Below are 18,110 nucleotides of genomic sequence, written 5' to 3'. Positions count from 1 at the left end.
ATCTACTGGCTGACGTATGCGACTTAACAGAATCGTCCATAGAAAACGTGAGATGGCGTCACGCCTTTATACGCAGAATAAACTCACTTTGGTCACCGGGAGTGTCCAGAGTGATTCTGGCAAGAATCAGAAGTGTGCGTTAAGAGACAAAGCCGACAATATCATTACTAATATAGATGAGATAGTTCAAGTGGCTGAGGAGTTCTATAGAGATTTATACAGTACCAGTGGCACCCACGACGATAATGGAAGAGAGAATAGTCTAGAGGAATTCGAAATCCCACAGGTAACGCCGGAAGAAGTAAAGAAAGCCTTGGGGGCTATGCAAAAGGGGGAGGCAGCTGGGGAGCATCAGGTAACAGCAGATTTGTTGAAGGATGGTGGGCAGATTGTTCTAGAAAAACTGGCCACCCTGTATACGCAATGCCTCATGACTTCGAGCGTACCGGAAACTTGGAAGAACGCTAACATAATTCTAATCCTTAAGAAAGGGGACGCCAAATACTTGAAAAATTATAGACCGATCAGCTTACTGTCTGTTGCCTACAAAGTATTTACTAAGGTAATTGAAAATAGAATCAGGAACACCTTAGACTTCCGTCAACCAAAGGACCAGGCAGGATTCCGTAAAGGCTACTCAACAATAGACCATATTCACACTATCAATCAGGTGATAGAAAAATGTGCGGAATATAACCAACCTTTATATATAGCTTTCATTGATTACAAGAAAGCGTTTGATTCAGTCGAAACCTTAGCAGTCATGGAGGCATTGCGGAATCAGGGTGTAGACGAGCCGTATGTAAAAATACTGAAAGATATCTATAGCGGCTCCACAGCCACCATAGTCCTCCATAAAGAAAGCAACAAAATCCCAATAAAGAAAGGCGTCAGGCAGGGAGATACGATCTCTCCAATGCTATTCACAGCGTGTTTACAGGAGGTATTCAGAGACCTGGATTGGGAAGAATTGGGGATAAGAGTTATTGGAGAATACCTTAGTAACTTGCGATTCGCTGATGATATTGCCTTGCTGGGAACTCAGGGGACCAGCTGCAATGCATGCTCACTGACCTGGAGAGGCAAAGCCGAAGAGTGGGTCTAAAATTAATTTGCAGAAAACTAAAGTAATGTTTAACAGTCTCGGAAGAGAACAGCAGTTTACAATAGGTAGTCAGGCACTGGAAGTGGTAAGGGAATACATCTACTTAGGACAGGTAGTGACTGCGGATCCGGATCATGAGACTGAAATAATCAGAAGAATTAGAATGGGCTGGGGCGCGTTTGGCAGGCATTCTCAGATCATGAACAGCAGGTTGCCATTATTCCTTAAGAGAAAAGTTTATAACAGCTGTATCTTACCAGTACTCACGTAAGGGGCAGAAACCTGGAGGCTTACGAAAAGGGTTCTACTTAAATTGAGTACGACGCAACGAGCTATGGAAAGAAGAATGATAGGTGTAACGTTAAGGGATAAGAAAAGAGCTGATTGGGTGAGGGAACAAACGCGAGTTAATGATATCTTAGTTGAAATCAAGAAAAAGAAATGGGCATGGGCAGGACACGTAATGAGGAGGGAAGATAACCGATGGTCATTAAGAGTTACGGAATGGATTCTAAGGGAAGGGAAGCGTAGCAGAGGGCGGCAGAAAGTTAGGTGGGCGGATGAGATTAAGAAGTTTGCAGGGACAACATGGCCACAATTAGTACATGACCGGAGTAGTTGGAGAAGTATGGGAGAGGCCTTTGCCCTGAAGTGGGCGTAACCAGGCTGATGATGATGATGATGATGAAGATGATGATGATGAATCTCACTCTCGCGACCTCCTGGACACTAGTATTTTCTTCTCGCAATATCATTCCCGGAACGTTGTTTGAACAGCCCAATCAACCACTCTCCTCGTTTAAAGGAGGTCCCTCTTGTTTGCTTTGAAAGCAAATAGCATTCCCTACAGTGACAGGTGTTGCTTGTCTAATTGGCTGACAAGTGACGAGGAGCGCATACAAGTGGAGTGGGTTTCGGTGGGTCGAAGCAGTAAAAGTCGTAATCGTATGAAGAGGGCGGCGGCTGCGATTGCTCCGCTTCGCCTTGCTTACCTTTTGGTGGCCGGTCGAAAATAGCAGCAGCGTGCAACTGAAAGCTAAAATAGCGGTAAAGCTTAAGTTCAGCAAAGAAGAGTTGGCAGAGTGACGTCATATACGTACCGAAAGGGCTCGACACTATTGTACAGCCAGCCAAAAAATTTTATTATGCCCAGAGAAATCCATTCCTCCTTGCAGCTCCGAGTAGCCAGAGTCAGAGCAATCGGTGTGCAGCCATTTTCTATTCCTTTCGGAACGGTACAGTCTCCGGCTATTCCGGCTATTCTTTAGTGCGCACACTTCACTTTGACGTGATGAGTTTGGGAGGTTTTGCGACGTTGCGCAACAAGCAAGCGAAGTGGGCGCGGCCCGAAGAATTCTGACCGACAGCGTAAGGCTCATGGTGAAAAAGGCGTACAACTGCAAACAATGTTGTTTTCTACGGTTCGGTCTATACGTGCATAATCAGTGTGTATGCTTCATTTCAGATGGGAAGATATTGCGGTTTTCGTGACGTCACGTGACAGACAGACGAAGTGGGGGAGACGCGAAAATTTTTTTACCAATTATGAAAGGATAGTTGCAGAAACGGAATAGAAACAGATTGGAATAGTTTTACGTTATAGCGCCCGTGCTCCCATTTACATCTGCGGGGCTTTCGGAGTCCTTAGTCATGGTTCCAAAAAACAATAGAGGATGCTGTTCCGCAAATGTTTTCTCTGAAGTTCGCCCATAATAATAGTTGGCAAGCAAAAAATTGTGGTTATGAAAGCCATTTCCGTTTTATTTACTCCTAGAAGACGGTCCTTTCTTTTTAATGATCACCTGGTGCCATGCGCGGTTATTCCGAAAAGCGGCCCACTTGGCCTGGTACAGAACCCTTAAAGGCGTTTTCTCAGTCTGCAGAAATCGCGCAAGCACGAAGTGCACGCTGGTGGTCGGTTTCTCTTGACGCGGCACTGAAAGACAAACGCTGGGCCAGTCTACGTATTCCTTCAAAGTGAGCCACTGAGGGCATATCTCCCGCGGGTGCGCGTTTAAAGGGGTCCGCCGTCCGCCTCTTGCCAGCGGCCTTTCCAAGGCCCCGTCGTTATGGCTTTTCTGCTTTGCTCAGGGGGCAGCCGGTGCAAGCAGCCATCGTCCTCGCTGCTGCTTCAGCTCTCAGACGCCGATCCAAGGCTTTCAAATAGTTTGCTCCAGGGACCAAACTGTTATAAACACGACAACGTGCATTCGCCTTCCACCCTCGCATCATCTTTTTTTTTCTCGCTGCCCCTAAGCGTTGAGACGAAGGCATGGAGCGTCGTCTTTCATTTGTGAAAACTGTAGAGTGTGCGGCCGTCTGCCCAACCATAGTGTGTTCGCTTTTGTAGCTGCTCAAGCATCGCTCTCTTTTATTTGTTTTATTTGTTTATTCTTGTCCAATGCACATTTTGGGCAGCGACTAAGAAACTCTCTTGCCATAGACAAACGTGATGTATGAGTTTGCTTTCCTTGTTTTTTTGGTTCGTGTTTTTTTTTCGAATCGAGAACAGACAAAAATATTTGATTTCACTGGTGACGTCACGCTCTTATGTCGGTCGGAGATAAATGAATCCTAACCCACATTTTGCTCTTGGTTTACAGAAAACAAATCACGGAACAGCAGCAGTAAACAACGGGTGTAGGAACTGCACTGGTACACTTCAGTCGGTAAGCTATGGATTTCCTCTTCTTGTCGACATCGCCTTTTGAGCGTAAGCGAACGCTCGCAAGTACATCATGCCTAGTCAGGAAGGAAGTCCTAGATTCTTGTATTCCCTGATTTTGCCTCTTTTCATGACTGAAACGCTATATTATTTGACAAAATACGAGAGATATTTGGGGTGCCGCCTATACTACAAGCCGGTCGTCGAGGTGAGTCACCGTAAATAAAAACAACTCTTTAACGCATGGTGTTTTTTGAAGGCCTAAAAGAGATGTTCTATCAGACGATTTTTCTAATCATAATCACCGCAAGCATCCTTCACTCAAGTTAACTGCGCAAATTTCGTTTACGTTACTTCTTATTCCCGCGGACAGGTGTTAGGGAAATCTGAGAGGAAACTCAACGGCTTCGTAAAAGTCATCCATGCACGTCTCTTTATATGTGGTAGAGTCGGGGGGAAAGGGATATTTGTCACGTTTGAACTTGTTGCTTGCTTAATTAGTCGCATCGATAAAGGAGGAACTGTTCTAGATTTAGAGAAGGAATTTTCCTACATTAAAACGAAAGTTCTTCCTTCTAGGATGTTGGGGAAGTTTTGCAGGGAAAAAAGAAAAAAAGTGAGATGTCCTCCATTCCACTGGGAGTGCGAGTAGATGAACATCACGCTTGAGGAATGAAACACACTACATATTGCCTTAATAATTTGTCTACTCGACATTATGCGGGAGCAGGTCGACATTTAACACAGACAAGATCCTCAGTATTCTGAATAACTATGCAGCTGTTGTCGCTGGCACCGTTTATCTTTTATGCAATTGCTTTGCTCCACACGGCACATCCGTCAATACGGGCTGGAAAGAAAATGTCCTTGTTTCACTTCTTCGTATCATGACCTTCACAACTATATCTGTCTCATCAGTGTTCTTAAACTTAATTGTTCTTAAACAAGACTAATCTTTTTCTGCAATAATATACAAGTACAGTCGTACAGAAAGAAACGACGGCTTAACTTTTGCTAGGAACCTTGAAAGTCGATTGCAGACTGTCTCTGCGATTTCCTCATGGTCAAGGAGGGTTAGGACACTGTCCATTTTGGTTTCTTCCAACATCAAGAAAATGGGCTTGTTACTCTATCGGTGCACAAGCTATGTTTTTGAACGTCTGCGTTTACGCGCCACACCTTTCAATATCACGAATCCTGAGCGGTTTGCTCATCCCGCCTTATGCGTACATACATGTCGTAATTGTGTTATAAAAAACATACGTGAGAAACTTATAAATATGACGAAGAAATATGCGATTGCAGAGACTACGCATGCGATTAACAAATCGAGAAAAGCCTGCAGCACAGTGAGGGCGGAGTTGAAGAGCGTTCCACTTCCCCCTCCACGATGCTGTGCCTTTCCTTCCTAGGTCCTAGGACAGAACAAAACCACTTTTTACTTGGAATAGTTGTTGATTAGTCATACGAGCACAGTGACAGAAAACACTCCATAAACACCTGTTATTTAGATTTGTTTTCATCAAGACTTTGCCTTTCTGTTTTCGCTTTAGAGTGGTTAGTTGAGCAGTTAGTTAACTTATTTCAATCGAAAAGGCGATTTCCCTTTAAGACACAATTCTCCACAACAAAGCGGCCAGAGATAGAAACTATATGTACAGCGGCGCTATTTGTGTGACTGGCTCCCTCAACTGCGTAGTTCAGGTGGTGTTAAAAATAGTGGCACTGTACCACACCTCCCACCTCTTTCTCTCTCTCTCTCTCTCTCTCTCTCTCTATATATATATATATATATATATATATATATATATATATATATATATATATATATATATATATATATTTATGTGTGTGTGTGTGTGTGTGTTCTGACAAGTAAATCTCATGAATAGTAAGAAAAAGTGAAGGACACTTAAGTAGCACAATGCCTTGGCGGGCTAGTTGGGGCGAATTCGTAGTCACTTTGTTTAGCGCTAAACAACGGACACAAGAGAGACGATCCATGACAAAGCGCTACTCTCAATTGACATTTTATTGCGTCACTCGTGTATAGAGAGCAGAATGTAGAAGAACATGCGCAGTGAGCACCATGTGCAGGAACTAGACTGCGAACCAGACTTTTATTGCACACTTATATAGGTTGCAGGCTGCGGGTTACCCCAAGTGTGGTAGTGACGTCAGTCTTTGTGGTATTGCTTAAGAAACTGAAAGGAAAGCGGCACAAAAGTAACTGTATTATACAAAAGAAGAGGCCTGAAGTTGTGCCGTATTGCCATAGAGCGGCTCATAATATAAAAAATGTCGGCACTAGATACGAAATCCCAGTAGTGTTTTCTGCTCCTCAGAAACTGTCAATATTGTGCAACCGTATTTTAAAAACAAGTAAAAAACCGGATTGTGAAAAAAACCAGGCGAAGTTTCTACATTGCAGTGTCGGCGTGGTATGTAAGATACCGTTGGCATGTGTCAAAGTGTATGTAGGGCAGTCAGGCCGCTGTGTTAACGAGCGCCTTAGAGAACATGAGCGATCCATACCGACAGGCACAGATTCCCATTTGGCTCAACATAGTAAATTATGCAAGTGCAAAGCTATGTTTCGTGGTACTACGATTTAGAAAAACAGCCTTGATACCACCGCCCGAGAGTTATCGGAAGTTTTCTTCCTACAGGGGCTGACTTTTGAAGCCGCGCACGAAGCTGCAGTCGCGTCACAGTCGACGTCCATATGCAAATGTCGTCGCCATAGATGGAGAGCCTAACGGTGCCTGGCAGGATGTCGGCGATTCCAATGAGTGTTAGAGTGAAGTGCGTTGTGATCATCATCATCATCATCATCATCATACCTACCTTCGAGAACATGGACTTCATATATCATACGAAAAGTACGCAGCGGTGGCATTTAACAGGAAATCAATGTCTCCATACGTGATATCCGTCGTCAGACAACTGATCTCGTACAGCAGGAGTCAGATTTTTGGGGTGGTCATTGACAAAAATCTCTCCTGGACCCCTCATGTGAATTATGTGAAGAAATGCCTGACAGGAATTTGCCATATGTTCAAGTTCCTTGCGGGAAAGACCTGGGGAGTGCCAATGCACTCTATGCTGCAACTGTACAGGGTCCTCTTTATTGGATTCCTGCGGTACAGCCTACCGGTCATGTCCAACACCTGCAGAACTAACCTGAATATAAGCTAAAGCATCCAAGCCCAGGCCCTCAAGATATGTCTTGGTCTACCGCGGAGTGCGTCAACGACTGAAGTTATTGCAGTCGCTCAAGATTACACTATTGGAACGCAAATTAGCATTGAAACAACGCGTATGCACATAAGAAATTTCGCCCGGACCCCTACCCACCACCTAGCAAGTCTCCCAGTAGATAGGCCCTACACGACATTCAGTGCGACTGTCTTCGCGCACCGTGCCTCTTTCAGGTCAGGTTACACACATGCAGCAAGGCCTTCCATTCCTCCTTGGTGTATGCGCCGTACTCAAGTGAACCTTACAATCCCAGGACTTCAGAAAAAGTCGGACTTCTCATCATCAGCGCTCAAGCAACTAGCTGTACTTCTCTTGTACGAGAAATACAGCGACTGCTGTAAGAGTTGAGGAGGACGTCGGGATGAAAAACTTGGAGGTTTATTTACATTATCTACAGTGAGAGTCAATTAACAGTCTTAAAAGTCATTACGGGCCGGCAGCAACTCGGACGCTGTGGCCTGCGGCAAGAAGCTCGAAAGAGAAGAATCAAGGAATCCTGTAGGAATGCTCTCGGTCTGTTTCTTTTTAAACCCTTCGGTGTCTCGAAGACACGTCACGTTCGGCCAATGGGCGAGCCAGCTCAGGTGACGCCATTTTCGGCCAATGGTAGGCGCCCGTGCGATTGTGTCACACCCGGCGAAGAGAGTCGCTGCTTGGTCCCCAATTGTCCGAGGGCTTACTTCTCCCTGCGGTCTAGCCTTGCTGACTTGCAATGCGCCGTCGCAATAGGCGGGTGGGGGCGACGATGCCAGGGTTTCACGGTACATTACACCCGTCTTGTCTCTTGGACCCAAGTTACCTGGAACAGTGCCAGGCTCTCGCTTCACTTTCGGGAAGAGTCAAGCAGTGAATAGCTCCACCTGCGGCACACGAGGTGGAGGCCGCCAACTTGTTTGCACGTGCCGCGCCTCTGGAATGTGGTATCCGTGCTTCTGCGCTTCTTAATTAGCTGTGGCGTGATTCGATCTGGTCTGGTGAACTCGAAGTAGGCTCAGGAAACGGTCCCGTATCTAACAGCTCGTCCTCGCCCCGGAAGTTCGGAATGGCCGGTGAACTCAATTCGCTGGCCATGAGGAACGCTGAAAGAACCTGCAGGGTACTGGTGTCGAGCCTGGTTTGACGAACTTCGGGATCCTGGGCCCTGGAGAACGTACGTCAAACAAAGAAAACAACACAGCGCTGCACCACGTGTAAGCGCAGGCTCTTCACCCCTGACTCGCCAGGCTATTACTGAGTCAAAATGAACCCTGATCTTTTATTTCCCCAATTTTGAAAAAGCAGTTCCAACCACCTTTCCAAACCGCTATCCATTTCTCCCCGAATGCCGGCAAGACCAGAGTGTCATTGTTGTAGTAAAACAATGGGTCGTTGCCGTTGAAAACAAACAATGAAAACAGCCGAACATAACTTCAGTGGCCTAACTACTCAAACAGCATGTTTCCAACCTATCGCAGTGGCGTACTTATCGCACGTATTGGTGCCACTGAACAGTCTGGTCAACTTCACAAGTACGTAATCACAAGCGCGCTAGCCTTGTGGTCCCTAATCAGAACGCGTACTTGCGTCGTAGGCAAACTTCTTATTATGCTTACTCACGTTCTTTCCTTTAGTCCCTATAGGACACGTAACTTACGCGAGGAATTAAACTTGCGGGGCTTACTCACTCCGCAGAAACCTTAAAATGATGCGTCTCCTAATAACTAGTTCCACGCTTGCTTATTAGAGAAGTCAGAATACGGCTGCCCTCAACACACACGAGCAACTCAGTCATAAATCTGCTTCCTTCCGTCCACACAGGACACGCGCTAATAGAACTAAGAACGCTTCTCAGTGCAAATGATGCACTCACTGAAAACCTACGCGGTTGACCTTAGAAAATAAAAAAACGCTTATAAAAAAAGAAGGTTAACTAAAACACACGCGCGCTACGATAGGCCTCTCACCGATAACCTTGACATTAAGGTTACTCACAGACAAAAAAAGACAGCATATCTACTTATTAATGAACACCTCGCGATACTACATGTTTACATAATACACCTCTTTCAAACCTCGGAGCTTCTCGAACGAAAACAGAAACAAAGCTCATACCTTACACATTGAAAGAAATTGTAGTCTTAAATCGCGATATTTTTCAAATGCTCAAAAATAAAACAAAACAGCACTTTTTACTTCTACGGAAGCTCTCTTGGCCTCCCGTTCCAAACATTTTCGACTGAATCATACTTTTGAGCCGTACCCGAGGTGGTCGCGGTCCGAAAGCTACTCTGGCTACCGAGGAACAACAAAAGGGCTGACTCACTATCAGCTCCCCCAAGACTTTACAGTCCCCTGCCAATTTGCGTCCTGGCGCCCCGCTTTCATCACGACCTCGATTGACCGCGTCGCTACTCCCCACCTGGTCTCGTCTTGCCACCTTGCGCTTCTTTGTACTACACGCTGAACTTCGGAAAGAACGACGGAACGACGAGGAATTTAACTGCCCCCTGCCCTTTGTCCGCGTCCGTGCCGAACATGCTTCTCGGTCTCCTTTTGAGCGGTGGCTCGAACGTGTTGCATACGTCAACATCGTCAATGACGACCGCACCTTTCTTTTCTCCGCGCCCTGCCTTTTCACGCCTGTCGCCGTCTTTGGCTTCGCTACATTAGCCACCGCATTCCTATCTTTACGGCGCTTCTTTCTGCGGCGCTTTCTCTTTGAATTCTCTTTCATGTCGCTCTCTCGCGCCTCGTGCAGTCCGTTACACATCTCGTCGGCCCGGATCGGTCTCTTACCCGCACAGTCTGAATGATCCTTAACTAAATCATCCCTCTCTTGGCTACCTAGACTAGCGGAGAGCTGCACCGATCCCTGAACAATGCAGTTGTCTTCTCGTGAGCTACGCAGCTCGCAATCCTGAGAGCTGCCCTCAACTGCATCGCTCAGCTCGCACTTCACTTCGGCACGCAGATCTGGCTCGACATCGGTGCTCGCGTCTGTAAAGTCCGCAGTATTCTGTACCTCGCCAACGACCTTGCTAACATTACATGCGACGCACACGCGCGGTGACTGTGCCAATTTGTTCGCAGCTGGCCAAGCTGTCTCTACAGTGCTCTGTTGGCACAGCACCTCGTCGCTTTCACTACGGCCTTTAACGGCCTCTGTTACCACTAAGGGATCTTTAGCAGCTAGCCCTTTCCCTTTGCCTATGAATGTGCAGCCAATCTCACAGGCAGTACTCTTCTCGTCGGCTTTTGGCGAAAATTCGGCAGATACTTCCTCATTCTTTTGCTCTGTACAACCTACAGAATTTTCAGACAGGCGTTGTCTTTGTTCCTTTAACTGCTGAAAATATTGTATCTGTTTTTCCAATGCTGCTATCTCTTTCTCGTGCTTTTGCTCACGCTTACGTTCTTGATACTCACGTTCGCGTTCTTGACGCTTGCTCTCACTCTTACGTTCACGACGCTCACGCTCCCTTGGTTTTTGTACCACCTCCCAAGCAAGCTCAATGCTTTTATCATCATTGCCGCTATCTTTAATCGCCTTTATGATAGCTGGCGTTTTCATCTGTTCGTCCGCCTCAACTCCCAAATCGTCGCACACCAATAACAAGTCTAACCTCGCCAACCTTCTAAGATCCATGGCAGCTGCCCCGACTGGTGGTTAGAACTGTTTTCCTTAATTAATTTGTGCAAACACACAATGCAACAAATTCCCGATTCCTAGAACTATCAAAATAAACACACAACATTTGAAGTCTGGCGAATCAAAAGGAAAAAAACCACGCGCTCACTTACGGTTGTAGCACCCTGCCATCTGGTTCATTGGCCCGCTGTTCCCGGTTCCTCAGGACTCCCTGGGTGGAAGGCTCGCTCTTCTTCGCTACTCCCAGTTCCTCAGGGCTACTTTGGACGAAGGCTCTCTCTTCTTCGCTGTTCCAAGTTCTTCGGGACTCCTTTGGACGAAGGCTCTTTTTCGCTGTTCCGGGTTCCTCAGGATTTCTCTCGACGAAGGTTGATCCGTAGCGCTGCCACCAGTTGTTGCATTTGGAGGTGATCCCACCGCTGGCAACCAGTTGTAAGAGTTGAGGAGGACGTCGGGATCAAAAACTTGGAGGTTTATTTACATTATTTACAGTGAGAGTCAATTAACCGTCTTAAAGACATTACGGCCCGGCAGCAACTCGGACGCTGCGGCCCGCGGCAAGAAGCTCGAAAGAGAAGAATCAAGGAATCCTCTAGGAATGCTCTCGGTCTGTGTCTTTTTAAACCCTTCGGTGTCTCGAAGACACGTCACGTTCGGCCAATGGGCGAGCCCGCTCAGGTGACGCCATTTTCGGCCAATGGTAGGCGCCCGTGCGATTGTGTCACACCCGGCGAAGAGAGTCGCTGCTTGGTCCCCAATTGTCCGAGGACTTACTTCTCTCTGCGGTCTTGCCTTGCTGACTTGTAATGCGTCGTCACAATAGGCGGGTGGGGGCGACGCTGCCAGTGTTTCACAGTGCATTACACCTGTCTTGCCTCTTGGACCCAAGTTACTTTGAACAGTGCCAGGCTCTCGCTTCACTTTCGGGAAGAGTCAAGCAGTGAATAGCTCCACCTGCGGCACACGAGGGGGGCCCGCCAACTTGTTTGCACGTGCCGCGCCTCTGGAATGTGGTATCCGTGCTTCTGCGCTTCTTAATTAGCTGTGGCGCGATTCGATCTGGTCTGGTGAACTCGAAGTAGGCTCAGGAAACGGTCCCGTATCTAACATTGCACACACGTATACACTGATGGATCAACTTCATCAACTAGTTCCGGTGGCGCTGTAGTTATACCAGCAATGAGAATAACCAAGCGGTTCAAGACTTCCCATGTCACTACGTCTACAGCTGCAGAGCTCGCGGCTGTCCGCGACGCGCTTCAAGGGATAAATGCTGAAAGTCCTAGAAAATGGGCAGTCTTCTGCCATTCAAGGCCGGCCTTGCAATGTGTGCATTCGTTTCTCCGACATGGAACTCACGATCAGCTCACGTGCGAAATCGCGAAACTTGTCGATCACTTAAGAGAAAAAGGCCATGATATCTCTTTTCAGTGGATACCAGGTCATTGCGGTATCATTGGAAATGATGACGCCGATACGGCAGCTCGGACGTCAAACCAAGAAGACCGCTGCGTCCCCATTCCTCTCTCAAAAACCGACGCCGCGAGACAACTTGGCATTCTAGCACGCACGATCTCCTTAGCAGAGGGGAATACCGTACATACAAGGCGCACAAGACTGCACAGACTAAACCCGACACTTCAACTCGGACCTCCAGCCGGTCTGCACCGACGTGAAGCGTCTCTTCTGTGTCGGTTATGGCTTGGAGTTGCCTTCACGAATGCCTACTCAGCACTAATTGAAATGGCTGATAGTCCTGCATGTGATATTTGCGGATGCGAGGAGAAGATTGACCACTTATTGTGCCATTGTCCTCAATTTCAATAACAAAGACAATCTTTGTTCAACACATTGAGGAAATTAGATGATCGTCCTCTGAGTGAACAGACAATACTATAGCACCGTCCCGACCGATCATCGGCTCAGAAGGTAGTGAAGGCACTTTTGTGTTTTCTGAGAACTTCTGGATTGCGCGAGCGGCTTTAACTCAAGTGCTGTCCGTACACGTATCTACACCTTCTTTCTCCCTTCTCTCTCTTCCCTTTCTTCAATCCCCCAGCGTAGGGTAGCCAACCAGACTATTGACTGGTTAACATCCCTGCCTTCCTGTATTCTTCTCTCTCTCTCTCTCTTCTTCATACAGTCATTGGGATCACAGTGCAATAGTACGCCTTCTTTAACGTTGTACAGCGCTGAATATGTTTTTTTTTTCATTCTGTCGCATGAGTGCGCTCTGGTGACCGGATGTTGGTGGTTCCTGCACATGGTGCTCACTACGCATGTTCTTCTACATTCTGCTCTCTATAAAGGAGTGACGCAATAAACTGATGTCAGTTGAGAGTAGCGCCTTGTCCTGGGGGGTCGTCTCCCTTGTGTCCGTTGTTTTGCGCTAAACAAAGTAATTATGGACACTTAGGTATCCCTACGTGGATGAATGCGAAAGCATCGCGACGTCTTCCCGATGACGACTCATTTTACGAAACCTAATGGTAAAGGTTTTCACGTTGCCTTGTACCATTTCTCGCACCACGTGCCTTGGCCTCGTTCGTGCGCTTGCGTGGACGTCTAAAGGAGCCGGGCGAAGCTACTGACTGAAAAGTCGAAGGTTCGTCCATCGGAGCGCACGATAGAACTCACCGAAAGCACCGCACTGACTGGCAGTTCCGCGACCCGCGGCGCTATATATAGGCCTGCCACCTGCGTGGTCAGTCTTTGTGACCACGTGACTTTTTCTACCATCTCATTCGATAGTTCGTCCACTGGATCGCACGGTAGAACTCATTGAAATCATTGTATCGACTGACAGTGGACCAGTGCCGTCAGTGCGTTCGCAGAGGGCAAAGCATCGGACAAAGCTGTGGAAGACGACGACGAACGCGCGAGCGCATGAGCGCGTCTCTGTGACCACGTGACTTTTTGTACAATCGCTCTCTCTTCCTTCTCTCTATTCCCCATCTCCGTTCCCCCAGTGCAGGGTAGGCCTACAGGACTCTTGACTGGTTAACATCCCTGCCTTCCTTTTATCTCTCTCTCTCTCTCTCCGGCCACGCCTTCTGATTTCCCGCTTCATGAGCTATTTAATGCTTTCGCACAAATAAAGAAGAGTAAGAAACCGATGAGTAAACTAAGTAAACTCAAATTAAAATTTGTTTTCTTGCTCTCTTACTAATCCATTGATTTGTGAAAAGATACGAACCATCACGACCACCAACATAGGAAATTCGTTCACCTGATATGTCCCGATGAAAAAAAAAATATTAAACATGCATGCACGACATAAACGAGTAGAATTGGATATACTCTATGTCGAAAAACAAATTTTGGGTGGAACAGGAGAACCTAAAACATGAACCGGTTCCGTCAGCTCCTTCGACAAAAGATCAACATCAACATAGACTGGTGCTTATCCATGCATGTAATACATAAAATAGCAGTAAAAGTAAAAAAAAAAAACAGGAATCGTATATAACCTCAGACCTATACACCCCTTTGAAGGATCAAACACAATGCATCATTAAATCTGTCTACTAAAGCCTAGTGACAGTCTTAATCATATTTCAGGCACCATCAACAAAGCACTGCGGATTTCACTGAAAAAAAAAACTGTAGCGAAGTTTGGTGCGACCGGTAGCCAAAGAAATTTCGACAAATACTTGAGGAACAGCGCAGAGATGCGACTAATAGCTAGGATCGACTAAGCAAGTGTTTCTGTCGTCCTCTTCCTTCATCCCTACTTTACGTTGTTCCTCGCGTTTCATTAGGTACCAACCAGCCAAACTACGCGCTGTTTTAGACAGCAGGGGCGGTATTCTGTAACAGTCCAATTCGGCAGCTGCTGATTGGATGCAGCTGTACTAGCGAGGAGGAGACGAGCGGCCACAGCCAATCAGCAGCGGCGGAAATGGACAGTCCACTAGGTGGACTCCTACACAATACGTCCCCTGATTTCGACAGCGTACATAACTCGCTGTGGTTCGCGCTGCCCTCGTATGCCTCAAAGAACCTCTTGCGTATCCTATCCACAGTCCCAAAGAACCAACACCTAATAGGAGTTGGGAGTTATGGGTCCCTTCCGTCAGGACCGTAAAAAAAAAGTTTCACGGTGTTGTGTATACTGAACCAATGGCACAATCTGAATGCATAAATTGTAATCTTTTAGGTTGTCTGACATTGCTTTAATTCTTATTGGCAGAATAAGAAGAAAAAGAAACAAAAAGCTTAATGTTCTCATTTTAATTCTCAGTACGCAGCCACTGGAAAGCAAATCGAAGCAAAAATGTCTGCAATTCCTTGCAACTGCTTGATTCATCTGTCGTTCAGGTAGGCGCGCACAATCTTTCACGTGGTTGAGTAGTTAATGCCCGTGTAAACCAGCTCTCCTATCACGAGGTGAAAAAAATTGTTCTCATTGCTTCTGACTTTCATTGCTCCTTTAATTAGACGCGCATGATATTTGGTTGGCTTACTATCAATTAATTATTTTTTACAGCTGTTCAGTGTCGTGGTAAAACGGATAATCGAGCCCATGCAAGCAATGGCGGAAACGCTGCGGCTACATTTGTCTTTGAAACAATTTGGCGAAGTGTTCACTGTTTCTTTACACTTATTAGTAAACTTTCTTTCTATGTGTTAGGCTGGCGTATCTCCGTTTACTTTCTTATGGCAGGTACCTCAATTTTATTTCATGTTTATACCACGCGCCGTCGCAGTGAGCGCGCTCTGCAACTTTTCAAGAAAAGAAAAATAAAGCGAGAACGACGAGGAAGAAAGTCCAACACAAATAAACGACGTGCATGTTATTATTAATATGCCGCAGCACATTAATCATGATTTGCCGTTCTTTACCCCAGGAGTTCTAAATTATTATGCTGGTGGCACGTGCTTATTTTGTGGCAGCGCTGTTTAATAGTTTATTACTACAAGAATCGCAAGAAACAAGCGCAGCCACTGACGGCACAAAACGTAGATTAGCTTCTGGCTTTTAAAGCTTCCAAGAGTCGGCACCAACAATAAGCGCAATTTTCGTGGCGCGAACATTTATCTTCAAATTTACCGTTGTGCTCCATCCTTGAAGCCGTCGACAGCAGTGATAATGCAAAGCTCGTTACCTTGCATTTTTCTATCAGCGACTTTTATTACTGCCAAAATTATTTACTTATCTCATATACGTACTTCGCCATGGGCTCTGGAACGATTATATAAACGATGTAACGTTCTGAAATCGTTTATCGTGCTGTGTGCACTTCTCCAGAGAGTAAGTCGACTGCTTCAAGAAAGCGGTTAGGCATTGTTCGGGAACGCAGACAGGCCCTGCCAGCTAACGCCGCACATTCATTCTTGTAGAAGAATGGAAAGAACGTATGCCACAGAGCCATCACAATAAAGATGATTAAGTGCTTTCTTATGTCCCTTGTTCTTGTGGCTAGCCGTGTGTGCGCGATCTGAGCATTCGCTTTCACAGATTGTCCGTCTGCTGAATTCTTCCTTTTCATGTCGCCGTACTTGTATGTATTGTCTCGAGCCTCCATTGGGGCTCGAGACATTGGGGCTTGCTGTCGTCGCGTTATCTTTGAAAGCAGGAAAGCGCTTCATCTTACCACTCTCGGTGCTACTTTTCTTTGCGGAAGCTACGTATCTCCTAAAAAGAATGAAAAAAAAGTTTCCCCCAAGGAAATCCTTTCTCTTTCCGTGTGTTCCCATTTCTTCTGACGCTCGAACCTGGAGCTTGTGATTAATGAAAGTATGAAAGCTTGTTATCGCGCTTCTTTCTCCACTTCTTCGGTGGACTTTCTGTCGGTCCGTATAGGTATACGTAGAGCTCGGCGGTTGCTGCTTCGTTTCAGAAAGGGCGCCTTTTTTTTCTTTCTCCCTATTGCCAACTGCGGCTGCAAGCATCAGCCGCGAAGCCATCAATGGTCCAATGCGTCGAGTTTCAATCGGCGAGAGGTCCTGCCAAGACCACTAACTCGCAAACCTGGATCCCTTTCAGCAACGAAATCCATTTTCCCTTCAATCGTTACTGCTCTTCCAAGTTCCAGTTGTTTTCCTAGTTTCACGGGCGCGTCAAGTTCCCGACTCATACTCGAGATAAGGCGGCTCAGCTCGAGTTTCCTTCTGGAAACAAGCGATCACAGAGCGCGACGATCGCTCGATCACCTGCCCTCACGCTTGTTTGCTTCCCCTAACGACCCCCTTAAGATGGCTGGAGTTGCGATGGCCATGCGAAACCCACCGAATGCTATCGCGTTTCCACCGGGATGAGTACCGCCTAAAAAATTTGACGATTTGTTGCACTCTGAAATGTCGTTCTTCATGTCTGCCACTGCGCTGATCCATCTACCGTGGCCTCGAGTTGACGGTCTTGTATTCACAACCCGGTGCATCGCAGGTGAATAATGTGACGTGACAATATATATGTATATATCCTTTCGGTCACTCGTCACTCAAGCACTGCATTACCTGAGTAAGATTTTGGATGCACAGGATTCAGAGACGCTAACAAGTGTTTGGTCAGAGTTTGCAGGAGTGTTTTATTTTCTCGGTCAAAGGCATCCAAACGTATCTCGCTTCAAGCGATGTTTATTCGCTTCAGCTCAGTTTTAAGGGGATGGCCTTCTGGAAGCTCACATAAACCATATTCGCAGACCCCTACTGTGTAATTGCTGCTATAGTGATCTGTGGTGCTACCTGTAGTGTACTAAAATTCGGTGGTTTATGAAATTGGGGGCCCCAAGTAATTTCAATTATACAGTCGCGTGCTCTTTTTGTAGGTATCACTCTTCCTTAGGTTTTGGGTCGCTTGCGCGAACATCACCCGAAATCTAGGCTTGTTTCCTAATGCTGTTCTTGTTGTTTTCGTATGGGCTGCTTTCATTTGCGTCTCTGGACAAATTGAATAGCAGCTTGAACTTTCGCGACAGGAGACTAAGAAAACTTCTTGCTCCAATGATTTCCTTCAAAGTTACGTTGCTTATATGGGAAAGGCCTGCTTTGAATACGCCATTCTTAAACTTCATTTATCATGCTTCATATAATTCACTCGATGCAATTAAAAGTAGTGTCAAAGATAGTTGATTATTTTTCATGGAGGTTGCACAGTATAACGAGGCGCAGAACTTGCAAACGTGATCACGTATGTACACAAAGAACACAGCGTAACCTGACTTGCATGATCGCTCCATAGCCATATGAAAACAGTATGTTTTCGCACTCGAAAGGTCCAGGCCTGCGTGGTCTGCTTCATCACATCGCGCTCAAACTGGCGACGCTGACGTTATCAGTAAACACAAACGCAAACTTTTGACTCCGGATGAGAGGGCTATCCGCATATTATTATCCGCATATTATTCTGTTTTGAATATTTGCAGAACAGGATAATATGCGGATAATGAATACCTTCTTCCGCAAGCGGGATAGCCGAAAGTGGACGTGGAGGAGCCCGAATGGCGAGA

At 46.4% G+C, this 18,110-nt stretch overlaps 1 protein-coding gene across 2 annotated transcripts in view; it reads left to right on the top strand.

Annotated features, from left to right (window-relative positions):
* The window catches only part of LOC142587313 (tachykinin-like peptides receptor 99D), an 837,205-nt gene that overhangs the window by 611,667 nt on the left and 207,428 nt on the right, over positions 1 to 18,110 (top strand). For both annotated transcript variants that reach the window (XM_075698214.1, XM_075698220.1), the window contains one exon: positions 3,709 to 3,774. The gene's annotated coding sequence lies outside the window, so the exon portion shown is untranslated. The remainder of the gene's footprint in view (positions 1 to 3,708; positions 3,775 to 18,110) is intronic.

Source organism: Dermacentor variabilis, chromosome 1, assembly GCF_050947875.1.
Source record: "Dermacentor variabilis isolate Ectoservices chromosome 1, ASM5094787v1, whole genome shotgun sequence".
In the NCBI taxonomy this organism is placed as follows: domain Eukaryota; kingdom Metazoa; phylum Arthropoda; class Arachnida; order Ixodida; family Ixodidae; genus Dermacentor; species Dermacentor variabilis.
Note: the sequence above shows the minus strand (reverse complement) of the source record. Positions and strands in the feature narration are given on the sequence as shown.